Source organism: Triticum urartu, chromosome 6 (genome assembly GCF_003073215.2).
Source record: "Triticum urartu cultivar G1812 chromosome 6, Tu2.1, whole genome shotgun sequence".
Classification (NCBI taxonomy): domain Eukaryota; kingdom Viridiplantae; phylum Streptophyta; class Magnoliopsida; order Poales; family Poaceae; genus Triticum; species Triticum urartu.
The window spans coordinates 135,422,094-135,435,908 of record NC_053027.1 but is presented as its reverse complement, the minus strand read 5'-3'; the positions used below and the strand labels follow the sequence as shown (position 1 = coordinate 135,435,908).

General features: G+C 49.2%; 1 non-coding gene across 1 annotated transcript; it reads right to left on the bottom strand.

Moving 5' to 3' along the window:
- Positions 1 to 8,722: 8,722 nt before the first annotated feature.
- TRNAD-GUC lies at positions 8,723 to 8,794 on the bottom strand. Its single transcript has one exon. It is a non-coding gene; the product is annotated as a tRNA-Asp (tRNA).
- Positions 8,795 to 13,815: the final 5,021 nt, after the last annotated feature.

Below are 13,815 nucleotides of genomic sequence, written 5' to 3'. Positions count from 1 at the left end.
GACTGGGTCCGGAACCTGAGGATCATCCTCATAGCTGCCAAGAAAGATTATGTCCTACAAGCACCGCTAGGTCACCGTCCCACAGAACCAAGACGTTATGAACGCTTGGCAGACACGTGTTGACGACTACTCCCTCGTTCAGTGCGGCATGCTTTACAGCTTAGAGCCGGGGCTCCAAAAACGTTTTGAGAGACATGGAGCATATGAGATGTTCGAAGAGCTGAAAATGGTTTTTCAAGCTCATGCCCGGATCGAGAGATATGAAGTCTCCGATAAGTTCTTCAGCTGTAAGATGGAGGAAAATAGTTCTGTCAGTGAGCACATACTCACTATGTCTGGGTTGCATAACCGCTTGTCTCAGCTGGGAGTTAATCTCCCGGATGATGCGGTCATTGACAGAATCCTCCAGTCGCTTCCACCAAGCTACAAGAGCTTTGTGATGAACTTCAACATGCAGGGGATGCAAAAGACCATTCCTGAGTTGTTCTCAATGCTGAAATCAGCAGAGGTAGAAGTCAAGAAGGAACATCAAGTGTTGATGGTGCAATAAAACCACTAAGTTCAAGAAAGGCAAGGGTAAAAAGAACTTCAAGAAGGACGGCAAGGGAGTTGCCGCGCCCGGCAAGCAAGCTGCCGGGAAAAGCCAAAGAATGGACCCAAGCCCGAGACTGAGTGCTTTTATTGCAAGGGAAGTGGTCACTGGAAGCGGAACTGCCCCAAATACTTAGCGGACAAGAAGGCCGGCAACAAAAGGTATATGTGATATACATGTAATTGATGTGTACCTTACCAGTACTCGTAGTAGCTCCTGGGTATTTGATACCGGTGCAGTTGCTCACATTTGTAACTCAAAGCAGGAGCTGCGGAATAAGCGGAGACTGGCAAAGGACGAGGTGACGATGCGCGTCGGGAATGGTTCCAAGGTCAATGTGATCGCCGTCGGCACGCTACCTCTACATTTACCTTCGGGATTAGTTTTAAACCTTAATAATTGTTATTTAGTGCCAGCTTTGAGCATGAACATTGTATCGGGATCTCGTTTAATTCGAGATGGCTACTCATTTAAATCCGAGAATAATGGTTGTTCTATTTATATGAGAGATATGTTTTATGGTCATGCTCCTATGGTGAATGGTTTATTCTTTATGAATCTCGAACGTATGCTACACATGTTCATAATGTGAGTACCAAAAGATGTAAGGTTGATAATGATAGTCCCACATACTTGTGGCACTGCCGCCTTGGTCACATAGGTGTCAAACGCATGAAGAAGCTCCATGCAGATGGACTTTTAGAGTCTCTTGATTATGAATCATTTGACACGTGCGAACCATGCCTTGGGTAAAATGACCAAGACTCCGTTCTCAGGAACAATGGAGCGAGCAACCAACTTATTGGAAATCATACATACTGATGTGTGCGGTCCAATGAGTGTTGAGGCTCGCGGTGGCTATCGTTATGTTCTCACCCTCACTGATGATTTAAGTAGTATGGGTATATCTACTTAATGAAACACAAGTCTGAAACCTTTGAAAAGTTCAAGGAATTTCAGAGTGAGGTTGAAGAATCAACGTGACAGGAAAATCAAGTCTACGATCAGATCGTGGAGGAGAATACTTGAGTCACGAATTTGGCACACACTTAAGAAAATGTGGAATAGTTTCACAACTCACGCCGCCTGGAACACCTCAGCGTAATGGTGTGTCCGAACGTCGTAATCGCACTCTATTTGATATGGTGGATCTATGATGTCTCTTACCGATTTACCGCTATCATTTTGGGGCTATGCTTTAGAGACTGCCGCATTCACTTTAAATAGGGCTCCGTCGAAATCCGTTGAGACGACACCGTATGAATTATGGTTTGGGAAGAATAAGCTGTCGTTTCTAAAAGTTTGGGGATGCGATGCTTATGTCAAGAAACTTCAACCTGAAAAGCTCGAACCCAAGTCGGAAAAATGCGTCTTCATAGGATACCCAAAAGAAACTATTGGGTATACACCTTCTACCTCAGATCCGAAGGCAAGATCTTTGTTGCCAAGAATGGGTCCTTTCTAGAGAAAGAGTTTCTCTCGAAAGAAGTAAGTGGGAGGAAAGTAGAGCTTGATGAAGTATTACCTCTTGAACCGGCAAATGGCGCAACTCAAGAAAATGTTCCTGAGGTGCCTGCACCGACTAGAGAGGAAGTTAATGATAATGATCAAGATACTTCTGATCAAGCTCCTACTGAAATTCGAAGGTCCACAAGGACACTTCCGCACCAGAGTGGTACGGCAACCCTGTCTTGGAAATCATGTTGTTAGACAACGGTGAACCTTCGAACTATGAAGAAGCGATGGCGGGCCCGGATTCCGACAAATGGCTGGAAGCCATGAAATCCGAGATAGGATCCATGTATGAAAACGAAGTATGGACTTTGACTGACTTGCCCGTTGAACGGCGAGCCATAGAAAATAAATGGATCTTCAAGAAGAAGACAGACGCGATGGTAATGTGACCATCTATAAAGCTCGGCTTGTCGCTAAGGGTTATCGACAAGTTCAAGGGGTTGACTACGATGAGACTTTCTCACCGGTAGCGAAGCTAAAGTCCGTCCGAATCATGTTAGCAATTGCCGCATTCTATACGATTATGAGATATGGCAAATGGACGTCAAAACGGCATTCCTTAATGGTTTCCTTAAGGAAGAATTGTATATGATGCAGCCGGAAGGTTTTGTCGATCCTAAGAATGCTGACAAGGTGTGCAAGCTCCAACGCTCGATTTATGGGCTGGTGCAAGCATCTCGGAGTTGGAACATTCGCTTTGATGAGATGATCAAAGCGTTTGGGTTCAGCAGACTTATGGAGAAGCCTGCTTACAAGAAAGTGAGTGGGAGCTCTGTAGCATTTCTCATATATATGTGGATGACATACTTTTGATGGGAAATGATATAGAACTTTTGGACAGCATTAAGGCCTACTTGAATAAGAGTTTTTCAATGAAGGACCTTGGAGAAGCTGCTTATATATTAGGCATCAAGATCTATAGAGATAGATCAAGACGCCTCATAGGTCTTTCACAAAGCACATACCTTGATAAGATATTGAAGAAGTTCAATATGGACAGTCTAAGAAGGGGTTCTTGCCTGTGTTGCAAGGTGTGAAATTGAGCTCAGCTCAATGTCCGACCACGGCAGAAGATATAGAAGAGATGAGTGTCATCCCCTATGCCTCAGCCATAGGTTCTATTATGTATGCCATGCTGTGTACCAGACCTGATGTAAACCTTGCCGTAAGTTTGGTAGGAAGGTACCAAAGTAATCCCGGCAAGGAACACTGGACAGCGGTCAAGAATATCCTAAAGTACCTGAAAAGGACTAAGGAAATGTTTCTCGTTTATGGAGGTGACGAAGAGCTCGTCGTAAAGGGTTACGTCGACGCTAGCTTCGACACAGATCTGGATGACTCTAAGTCACAAACCGGATACGTGTATATGTTGAATGGTGGAGCAGTGAGCTGGTGCAGCTGCAAGCAGAGCGTCGTGGCGGGATCTACATGTGAAGCGGAGTACATGGCAGCCTCGGAGGCAGCACATGAAGCAATATGGGTGAAGGAGTTCATCACCGACCTAGGAGTCATACCCAATGCGTCGGGGCCAATCAAACTCTTTTGTGACAACACTGGAGCTATTGCACTTGCCAAGGAGCCCAGGTTTCACAAGAAGACAAGGCACATCAAGCGTCGCTTCAACTCCATTCGTGAAAATGTTCAAAATGGAGACATAGAGATTTGTAAAGTACATACGGACCTGAATGTAGCAGATCCGTTGACTAAACCTCTCCCTAGAGCAAAACATGATCAACACCAGAATTCCATGGGTGTTCGATTCATCACAATGTAACTAGATTATTGACTCTAGTGCAAGTGGGAGACTTGTTGGAAATATGCCCTAGAGGCAATAATAAAATCATTATTATTATATTTCCTTGTTCATGATAATTGTCTTTATTCATGCTATAATTGTGTTATCCGGAAATCGTAATACATGTGTGAATAACAGACACCAATATGTCCCTAGTGAGCCTCTAGTTGACTAGCTCGTTGATCAACAGATAGTCATGGTTTCCTGACTATGGACATTGGATGTCATTGATAACGAGATCACATCATTAGGAGAATGATGTGATGGACAAGACCCAAACCTAAACATAGCACAAGATCGTATAGTTCGTTTGCTAGAGTTTTCCAATGTCAAAGTATCTTTTCCTTAGACCATGAGATCGTGTAACTCCCGGATACCGTAGGAGTGCTTTGGGTATACCAAACGTCACAACGTAATTGGGTGACTATAAAGGTAGACTACGGGTATCTCCGAAAGTGTCTGTTGGGTTGACATGGATCGAGACTGGGATTTGTCACTCCGTATGACGGAGAGGTATCGCTGGGCCCACTCGGTAATGCATCATCATAATGAGCTCAAAGTGACCAAGTGTTTGGTCACGGGATCATGCATTACGGTACGAGTAAAGTGACTTGCCGGTAACGAGATTGAACGAGGTATTGGGATACCGACGATCGAATCTCGGGCAAGTAACATATCGATTGACAAAGGGAATTGCATACGGGGTTGATTGAATCCTCGACATCGTGGTTCATCCGATGAGATCATCGTGGAGCATGTGGGAGCCAACATGGGTATCCAGATCCCGCTGTTGGTTATTGACTGGAGAGTCATCTCGGTCATGTCTGCTTGTCTCCCGAACCCGTAGGGTCTACACACTGAAGGTTCGGTGACGCTAGGGTTGTGAAGATATGTATATGCAGTAACCCGAATGTTGTTCGGAGTCCCGGATGAGATTCCGGACGTCACGAGGAGTTCCGGAATGGTCCGGAGGTAAAGAATTATATATAGGAAGTGCTGTTTCGGGCATCGGGACAAGTTTCGGGGTTATCGGTATTGTACCGGGACCACCGGAAGGGTCCCGGGGGTCCACCGGGTGGGGCCACCTATCCCGGAGGGCCCCATGGGCTGAAATAGAAGGGAACCCAGCCCATAGTGGGCTGGGGCGCCAGCCCCTATAGGCCCATGCGCCTAGGGTTTCCACCATGGAAGAGTCCATGTGGTGGAAGGCACCCCTAGGTGCCTTGGGGGGGAGGGAAACCTCCCCTTGGCCGCCGCCCCCCTAGTAGATCTCATCTACTAGGGCCGGCGCCCCCCCATGGCACCCCTATATATAGTGGGGGGAGAGGAGGGATTTGAGACCAGCCCCTGGCGCCTCCCTCTCTCCCCGTTACGTCTCTCCCTCGTAGTCTTGGCGAAGCCATGCTTCTGTGACGCCCTGCATCCACCACCACGCCGTCGTGCTGCTGGATCTTCATCAACCTCTCCTCCCCCCTTGCTGTATCAAGAAGGAGGAGACGTCTCCCGTCCCGTACATGTGTTGAACGCGGAGGTGCCGTCCGTTCGGCGCTGGTCATCGGTGATTTGGATCACGTCGAGTACGACTACATCATCACCGTTCTTTTGAACGCTTCCGTGCGCAATCTACAAAGGTATGTAGATGCATTAGATGACTCGTTGCTAGATGAACTCCTAGATGATCTTGGTGAAACGAGTAGGAAATTTTTTGTTTTCTGCAACGTTCCCCAACATTAACGAGATCTTGGTATTTGATCTGAGTCTGGCTACTGGCCTATATGCACTAACCATCTACACGGGGACAGTTATGGGCACTCGACGTCGTGGTATCAGCCGAAGCACTTCGTGACGCCAGCGACTGAGCGGCGCGCGCCGAGTTGGACCGCGTAACATGACTTCCTTTGTAATGGAGGTTGCTAGGTCTGCTCTCCGGCCGCGTACGCAACGTGCAGGTGTGCTATGGGCGATGGGCCCAGACCCCTGTGCGTTTAGGTTTAGACCGGCGTGCTGGCCTCTCTGTTGTGCCTAGGTAGGGCTGTGACGTGTTGATCTTCCGAGGCCGGGCATGACCCAGGAAAGTGTGTCCGGCCAAATGGGATCGAGCGTGTTGGGTTATGTGGTGCACCCCTGCAGGGAAGTTAATCTATTCGAATAGCCGTGATCTTCGGTAACATGACGACTTGGAGTTGTACCTTGACCTTATGACAACTAGAACCGGATACTTAATAAAACACACCCTTCCAAGTGCCAGATACAACCGGTGATTGCTCTCTCACAGGGCGACGAGGGGAGGATCATCGGTTAGGATTATGCTATGCGATGCTACTTGGAGGACTTCCGTCTACTCTCTTCTACATGCTGCAAGATGGAGGTTACCAGAAGCGTAGTCTTCGAAAGGACTAGCTATCCCCCTCTTATTCCGGCTTTCTGCAGTTCAGTCAACATATAACAGCCTTATTCCAGTTGATACCAATGCATACATATGTAGTATAGCTCCTTGCTTGCGAGTACTTTGGATGAGTACTCACGGTTGCTTTCTCCCTTTTTTCCCCTATCCCTTCTACCTGGTTGTCGCAACCAGATGTTGGAACCCAGGAGCCAGACGCCACCTTCGATGACGACTCCTACTACACCGGAGGTGCCTACTACTACGTGATGCCCGCTGACGACAACCAGGAGTAGTTAGGAGGATCCCAGGCAGGAGGCCTGCGCCTCTTTCGATCTGTATCCCAGTTTGTGCTAGCCTTCTTAAGGCAACCTTGTTTAACTTATGTCTGTACTCAGATATTGTTGCTTCCGCTGACTCGTCTATGATCGAGCTCTTGTATTCGAGCCCTCGAGGACCCTGGCTTGTAATATGATGCTTGTATGACTTATTTTATTTGTAGAGTTGTGTTGTGATATCTTCCCGTGAGTCCTTGATCTTGATCGTACACATTTGCGTGCATGATTAGTGTACGGTCAAATCGGGGGCATCACATAGTACCCCTTGTTGTATTGGTGCCCATTGATCTCGAAGTTCACCGGAGGAGAATGGCCCTCAATGAGCTTGGCAAAAACAGGAGAGCACTGCAGCACGTTGATGTCATTGTGAGTTCCTGGCATACCAAAGAAGGAGTGCCAAATCCAGAGGTCCTGTGTGGCTACCGCCTCAAGCACCACACTGCAACCGCCTTTGGCGCCTTTGTACATCCCTTGCCAACCAAATGGGCAATTCTTCCATTTCCAATGCATGCATTCGATGCTTCCAAGCATCCCAGGAAATTCTCTTGCTGCATTCTGGGCTAGGATCCGAGCAGTGTCTTCCGCATTGGGTGTTCTCAAGTATTGTGGCCCAAACACTGCCACCACTGCCCGACAGAACTTGTAGAAACACTCTATGCCGGTGGACTCGGCCATGCGCCCATAGTCATCGAGTGAATCACTGGGAGCTCCATATGCAAGCATCCTCATCGCTGTCGTGCACTTCTGGATGAAGGTGAATCCAAGAGCGCCAGTGCAATCCATCTTGCACTTGAAGTAGTTGTCGAACTCCCGGATGGAATTCACAATCCTGAGGAAGAGCTTTCGGCTCATCCGATAACGACGCCGAAATGTTCTCTCGCCATGAAGTGGAGCATCGGCGAAGTAGTCGGAGTAGAGCATGCAGTAGCCTTGGAGACGATACCGGTTCTTTGCTTTCACCCGCCCCGGCGCCGAGCCACCTCGCCGCGGCTTTTCATTGCTCGCCAGTAGCTGGGCGAGGGCGGCGAGCACCATGAGATGCTCTTCTTCCTGGACGTCGGCCGCGGCTTCCTCCTCCAGCAGCGCTGCGAGCTCTTCCTCCTCATCCGAGTCCATCACCGGGGCAGGCAAAACGCCGAACACCTTGCGCTCGGTGGGCGTGTACCCGCCGTTAAACCGCGCCTCCGCAGCCGAAAACGACGGCCGGAAATGCCTAGCTGCTGTGGGAGGGGCTGCCGCGGCGAAGCGCTGCTATTTTCCGGCGGGGAATGGCTATCTAGCGGAGTAGGGCGGCAGCCGTCGCCGGGATATAGCTAGTGGTGGCCGAGGGCGCGAGGGATGCGAGGCGAGTCGGGGGAAGAAAACCTTGACTTTTCCCCTGTCGATGTGGGCCAGACGTGCTTTTCCCTAGCGCCGGAGCCCCCAACTGCTCCCCAGCGCGCTGGGTTCGACCTATTACCGCCGGACGAAAAAAGGTCCGAACCGGCGATTTTCAACGTCCTGAGCCGTTTTTTCAGCGCCGGCGCTGAAAAAGTAGCCAGGGGGCCCTGTTGGGGAACAGGGCCCCGGCTGGAGATGCCCTTGGAGACGGTCTAACGGAGAAATGGACTTTGAACTTGAGAACTACACTCTTGCGCGCAGCAAAGCCATCGTACAGCTCGACTGTCAAATCAAAAGAAAACTAAACCTAAGCCATCGTACAGATTGAGAAATGTAAGCGACGTAGATTGTTATTGTTATGAAAAAGATGCCCTTAGAGACGGTCTAACGGAGAAATGAACTTTGAACTTGAGAACTACACTCTTGCGCGCAACAAAGCCATCGTACAGCTCGACTGTCAAATCAAAGAGAAAACTAAACCTAAGCCATCGTACAGATCGAGAAATGTAAGCGACGTAGATTGTTATTGTTATTAAAAAGATGCCCTTAGAGACGGTCTAACGGAGAAATGAACTTTGAACTTGAGAACTACACTCTTGCGCGCAGCAAAGCCATCGTACAGCTCGACTGTCAAATTAAAAGAAAACTAAACCTAAGCCATCGTACAGATCGAGAAATGTAAGCGACGTAGATTATTATTGTTATTAAAAAGATAAAAACGCCGTTGCCGGGGATCGAACCCGGGTCACCCGCGTGACAGGCGGGAATACTTACCACTATACTACAACGACCGAATTGATGTTTTAATCAAGTAAGCGGTATTAATCGGGGAACTGAAGTTGCATTTTGGAGACGCACACCTTTTCAAAGCTGTTGCTTGACCCGACCGATGCTCACGCGACGCCTCTAATAAAAGCTTTACAGGCCAGACACTCAGCACAGCCACACACACGCCTTTGGCCATGTACGCATGCACGTGTGAAGTAGGAATACTCATTTTTTGATAACCAATTCAGCATGCAAAGTTGCAAACACACTCACGGAGTCTTGTACTCTTGCATGGTTCCTTTCCAACATTGCTGAGCGCCTGCGCGTGTTCCATTCTACTCCCTGATCTAAACGCTTTTATATTTCTTCATGGAAGAAGTATATTATTTGTCTACCTTGCCCAACGTACGGAGGCATCATGTGCTCCCCTCGTCGGAGATATCACCGGCGCCACCTGGTCTTAGACGGATGGTTGGGAAACGCGGTGGGCCGGCGGCTGCGGGAGGCTGGTGGAGGGCGTGGCGGCGGGAAAGGGCGGCCGCGGACGCTGGGGGTTACGACGGGCAGGTCAGTGCGGCGGGCACGTCGCCAGCGGGGTTCACGAACCGGCGGGAAGTCCCAGAGCGGAGGCGGCGGTGGAGGAGGAGCCGGTGAGGTCGGCAGCAGAGATAATGGCCCTGCAGCAGCCGTGCAACATCGGCAGATCCTTGCTTCTTCCAGAAGCGACGAACGACTAGCGGCTCTCCTCCATCTCGCAACCTTGCGATCGATGCAGCTCGAGTCGTGGCGGCTTCCGCCGTCGATGTGGACCTCTTCGAGAACCATGCCATTCTGGGCCAAAAATTTGACGAGCCGGACTTGGAAGCAGGAGAGCGCGTCCACGTCGACCTGCACGACCACTCTCCTCAAGGAGTTCCGTAAGCAATCCAGCACACTGCAGCTGCAGTTCAGTCCGGGGGCGTCTAGGGCCTCACAGTCACAGCAATCACAATCGTCGTCGTCGTCGTCTTCATCGTCGCCTTTCAAGGATGATTGTTTACACGCCGTGAAATCCACCATGGTGGCCGTCTCGTCTGCTGCTTCGTTGAGATACTTCCGCCAGCTGAATTTCAGCCGGAGCTCGAGGATCGCCGGGCAGCAACGTAGCAGGTTCAGAACCGCGTTGGCCGCGGCGCCGTGGCTGTCGAGACACCACCCGCACAGCTCTTCTATTTCGAGGTGCTCCAGGTTGGGGAACATTGGCAAGTGGACGCCGTCGATGTCGGCGATGGAGTAGACCGTCAGCTTGAGGGACCTAGCGTGGCACACGCCGCCGCCAAAGTGGACCGAGCGCAGGGACGCCGCAGAGTGGGCCTCCAGGTTGAGGCGTTCCAGGCCGGGCGAGGGCGACTTGAAGGAGACGGAGGCGTCGAACGGCACGATCTGGGTGTAGCGGAAGCGGCGCAGGCACGTCGCGTCGAGCTCGAGGCTGCACGCGTCGGTGTCACGGGTGACCATGTTGGTGACGGCGACCACGCTGGCCGCCGGGCAGCGGAGACGGAGCCACCGGGTTGCGGGTGAGCCCGAAGGCGACGGATCGAGGAATCTCAGCGACTCGAGCCGCAGGTCGGCGAGCTTGGGCGCGGCGAGGACCATGTCCTGGAGCGTGCCAAGCTTCATGATGCACATCCGCAGCCGCAGCGCCTCCAGACATGGGAACACCACGGCCCGAGGCGGATCCGATCTGGACGAGGAGTCGAGGGGCGCGAGCATGCAGCCGCTGAGATCGAGGATTCGCAGTGCCACGAACGGCAGCGAGTCCAGCGGCAGCGAGCACAGCTCCAGGAACAAGGCGCACGACGTGAATGGCGGCCAGGGGCCGTCTTTGCAGTCGAGGCGGAGCTCCTCCACGCGCTCATCGCCGCCGCAGGCCCAGCGCACGATCCCCTCGTCCATGGGCTCATCCCGCATAACGACGGCGATCTTCTTTTCCAACCGGACTCTCACCCCTTTCCATTAATTTCACAATCAACGGAAATACATCAATCAGTATCTAAGTCTTTTGACATCCGACCACTACCAACAAAGGGAAACTAGACCAAACTAAGATATGCAAAAGAAGACTGAAAGGGGAAAAGCGAGCTGGCGCACCATCAAAAAACCCACTGCGTGATGATCCTAAAGCGAACCATTCATCATGGGGCGAAAACTTGATGACACTAACCTACAACTGCCCAACTAATATGAGCTTAACGATAAGACTACTGGATAACAGATTTTGCCGCGGCAAAATACTACCAAAAGATGCCATAACCAGCGGGTATCAGACCCCAGTGGTAGGCCAAATCAGAAAACACCAGCGGAGCTCAGCTAGCCGATCTGGATCCCGTCATTGTCGCCGAGGAGTCTGCCACGGGGAAAGGATCTATCCGCCAATGCAGAACCGCGTGAGTCAATCTCTTCACACCAGTCTAGAATTTCACCTTGTCATCTTCTTTAAGCAAACCTGCCCAATATAATATAAAAGAACATGCAGTGAAAACAGCCTCCAGCGGAGTGCGAGCAATATGTTTATCAAAAGTGACTTTATTTCGAAGGTTCCAGATCCCCAGCAAATAGCAGCGATAATCATCATATAAAAGTGTTCCCCTCCTGGAAAAAAACCTATACAACCACGCCCAACTTTGCCAAAGCGATCGGGGACAGCAAGATACTCCACCCGTCATTCCCAGTACGCCCCAAACTGTGCGGGCAAGTGGACAATTAAAGAATAGATGGTTCGTTGTTTCAACATTTGTACAAAAAGAACAAGTAGGATCCCCAGGCTAGTTCCTAGCCCGCATATTATCTCTTGTAAGCACAACATTTTGAAAAAGTTGCCACAAGAAAATTTTGATTTTCAGTGGGATAGGGGCCTTCCACACCCACTTATAATTAGGGCCAGATAGGTTCCTTTCTAGCCACTCATAAACCGACTTAGTTGTAAATTTTCCTTTACTATTATGTTTCCATGAGATAGTATCCAAAGAGCTATTCAAAGACAGCTGCCTGGCTTTCTCAACCATCCAAGCCCATTGGTTATTCAACTCTCCAATCAATCTGCGTCTAAAACCCAGATTATAATTGTTTGCAACCCAGGAGGCAACATTGCATTCTTGATCTTGGCAAATACTAAATAGATCTAGGAAGCGCTCACACAGAGCTGTATCATCTACCCAGGGATCATGCCAGACTCTCGCCAGGTTACCACTATTGATATTAACTTTCCTTCCAGCCATGTATGTGTCTTTGACTTTCATGATAGCTTTCCAACTCGGAGAATCCGAGGAACGGCTACGTATATCAGCTATTGTTTTGTTTCTAAAGTATTTGACCCTCACAATACGTTGCCACAGGCCATTGCCTGTTTCAAGCTTCCACTAGCATTTAACAAGCAGACTAATGTTCTGCTTATGAAGATCCTTGATCCCCAAACCCCCAATCTTCTTAGAACGACATATTCTATCCCACTTCACCATATGGTATCCATGTTTCTTGTTTTTTTCCTCCAAAAAAATCATCTGCGATGTTTATTCATGTTTTCAATAAAAGTTTTATTGAAAAGAAACATCGACATTAGATAGGATGGAATCCCATCCAGGCTGGACCCTAACAGAGTAAGTCTGGCTCCTGATGATGCTGCATAAGCAATCCAAGCATCCAATTTTTTAATCATCTTACCTTCCAGGAAATCCAATTCTACGTTCTTAAGAGTAGAATATATAACAGGGACACCCAAATATCTCATGGGCAGGGTGCCCACTTGACAATTAAACATGTCCGCATATACTAAGTCAATCTCGTTATCCCCTCCAATAGTAAAAATCTCACTTTTGTCAAAATTGATTTTCAATCCTGACATGAGTTCAAAGAGGTAAAGCAAAAGTTTGACATTGATAGCTTTATCAATATCATGTTCAAAACATACAACCGTATCATCCGCATATTGGAGGATACCAACTCCTCCTTCAATAAGATCAGCCGCTAAACCTTTAATGAGGCCGTTTTTTGTGCTGAAAGCACCATTTTAGTCAGGCATTCAGCCGCAATGTTAAACAGGAAGGGGGGATGGGGGTCACCCTGCCGTACCCCCTTAGCACTTTGTATATAAGGGCCGGTCTCATCGTTAATTTTGACACTCACCATACCATTCTTAAGGATTTGAGAAACCCACCCACACCACTTAGAGTTAAACCCACGCTTTGGCAGTCAAGCAAAAAATCACAATTAACTTTGTCGTAGGCTTTTTCAAAATCAAGTTTAAGGATCACACCCACTTGCTTTTTGATATGAGTATAATGCAACACTTCTTGCAGGGAGAGAATACCATCAACAATATGTCTCCCTTTAATAAAAGCATTTTACTAGACACTAGACAGCTTATAGGCATATTTGCTCACTCTAATATCCGAGTAAATAGCATAAAACTACTACTTTACAGGCTAGGGTTCTAAAAAACTACCGGTTTTTAATTTTTCGCTGATAACTACCAAGTCAGGGGTTGGCTGTTTCAAAAAACCCTAATCACAGAATGCTTTAAAATTAATCATGATTATGACAGTTGGGACCCACATGTAAGAGAACCGTTTGTTTGACTGTTACCTTACATGTAGGGCCCATATGTCAGTATTTTTATAAGTTCTTTAAAAAAGCAATGAGGTCCCTGTAACTTTTTAAAAAAAGCAATCGGGTCCCTGGCTGTTTTCTAAAAAAAGCAATCGGGTCCCTGACTGCTCTCTCAGGAACGACGCAGGCAGCTTGCCGGCGGCCTGGTCGCGGCCAAGCGAAAGAAGGCGGCGCGGCCGCCGCGTTCCTTGTTGCGAAGGCGGGGTTCTCTAGTCGTTCCTCGTCGCGAAGGCCGCCGCTAGGAACGAGTGTTCCTCGTTTCGCGACGGGCTAGGTGGAGGAGCTCCTTGCCGACAACTGCCGCTGCTCCTGGGCCATTGCGCGCGACTGGAGGCTGCCAGAGCCTTTGTCCATGGTGCGGCTGACGGGGGCCCTTGCTCCTCCCTCGCGCATTCCTGGC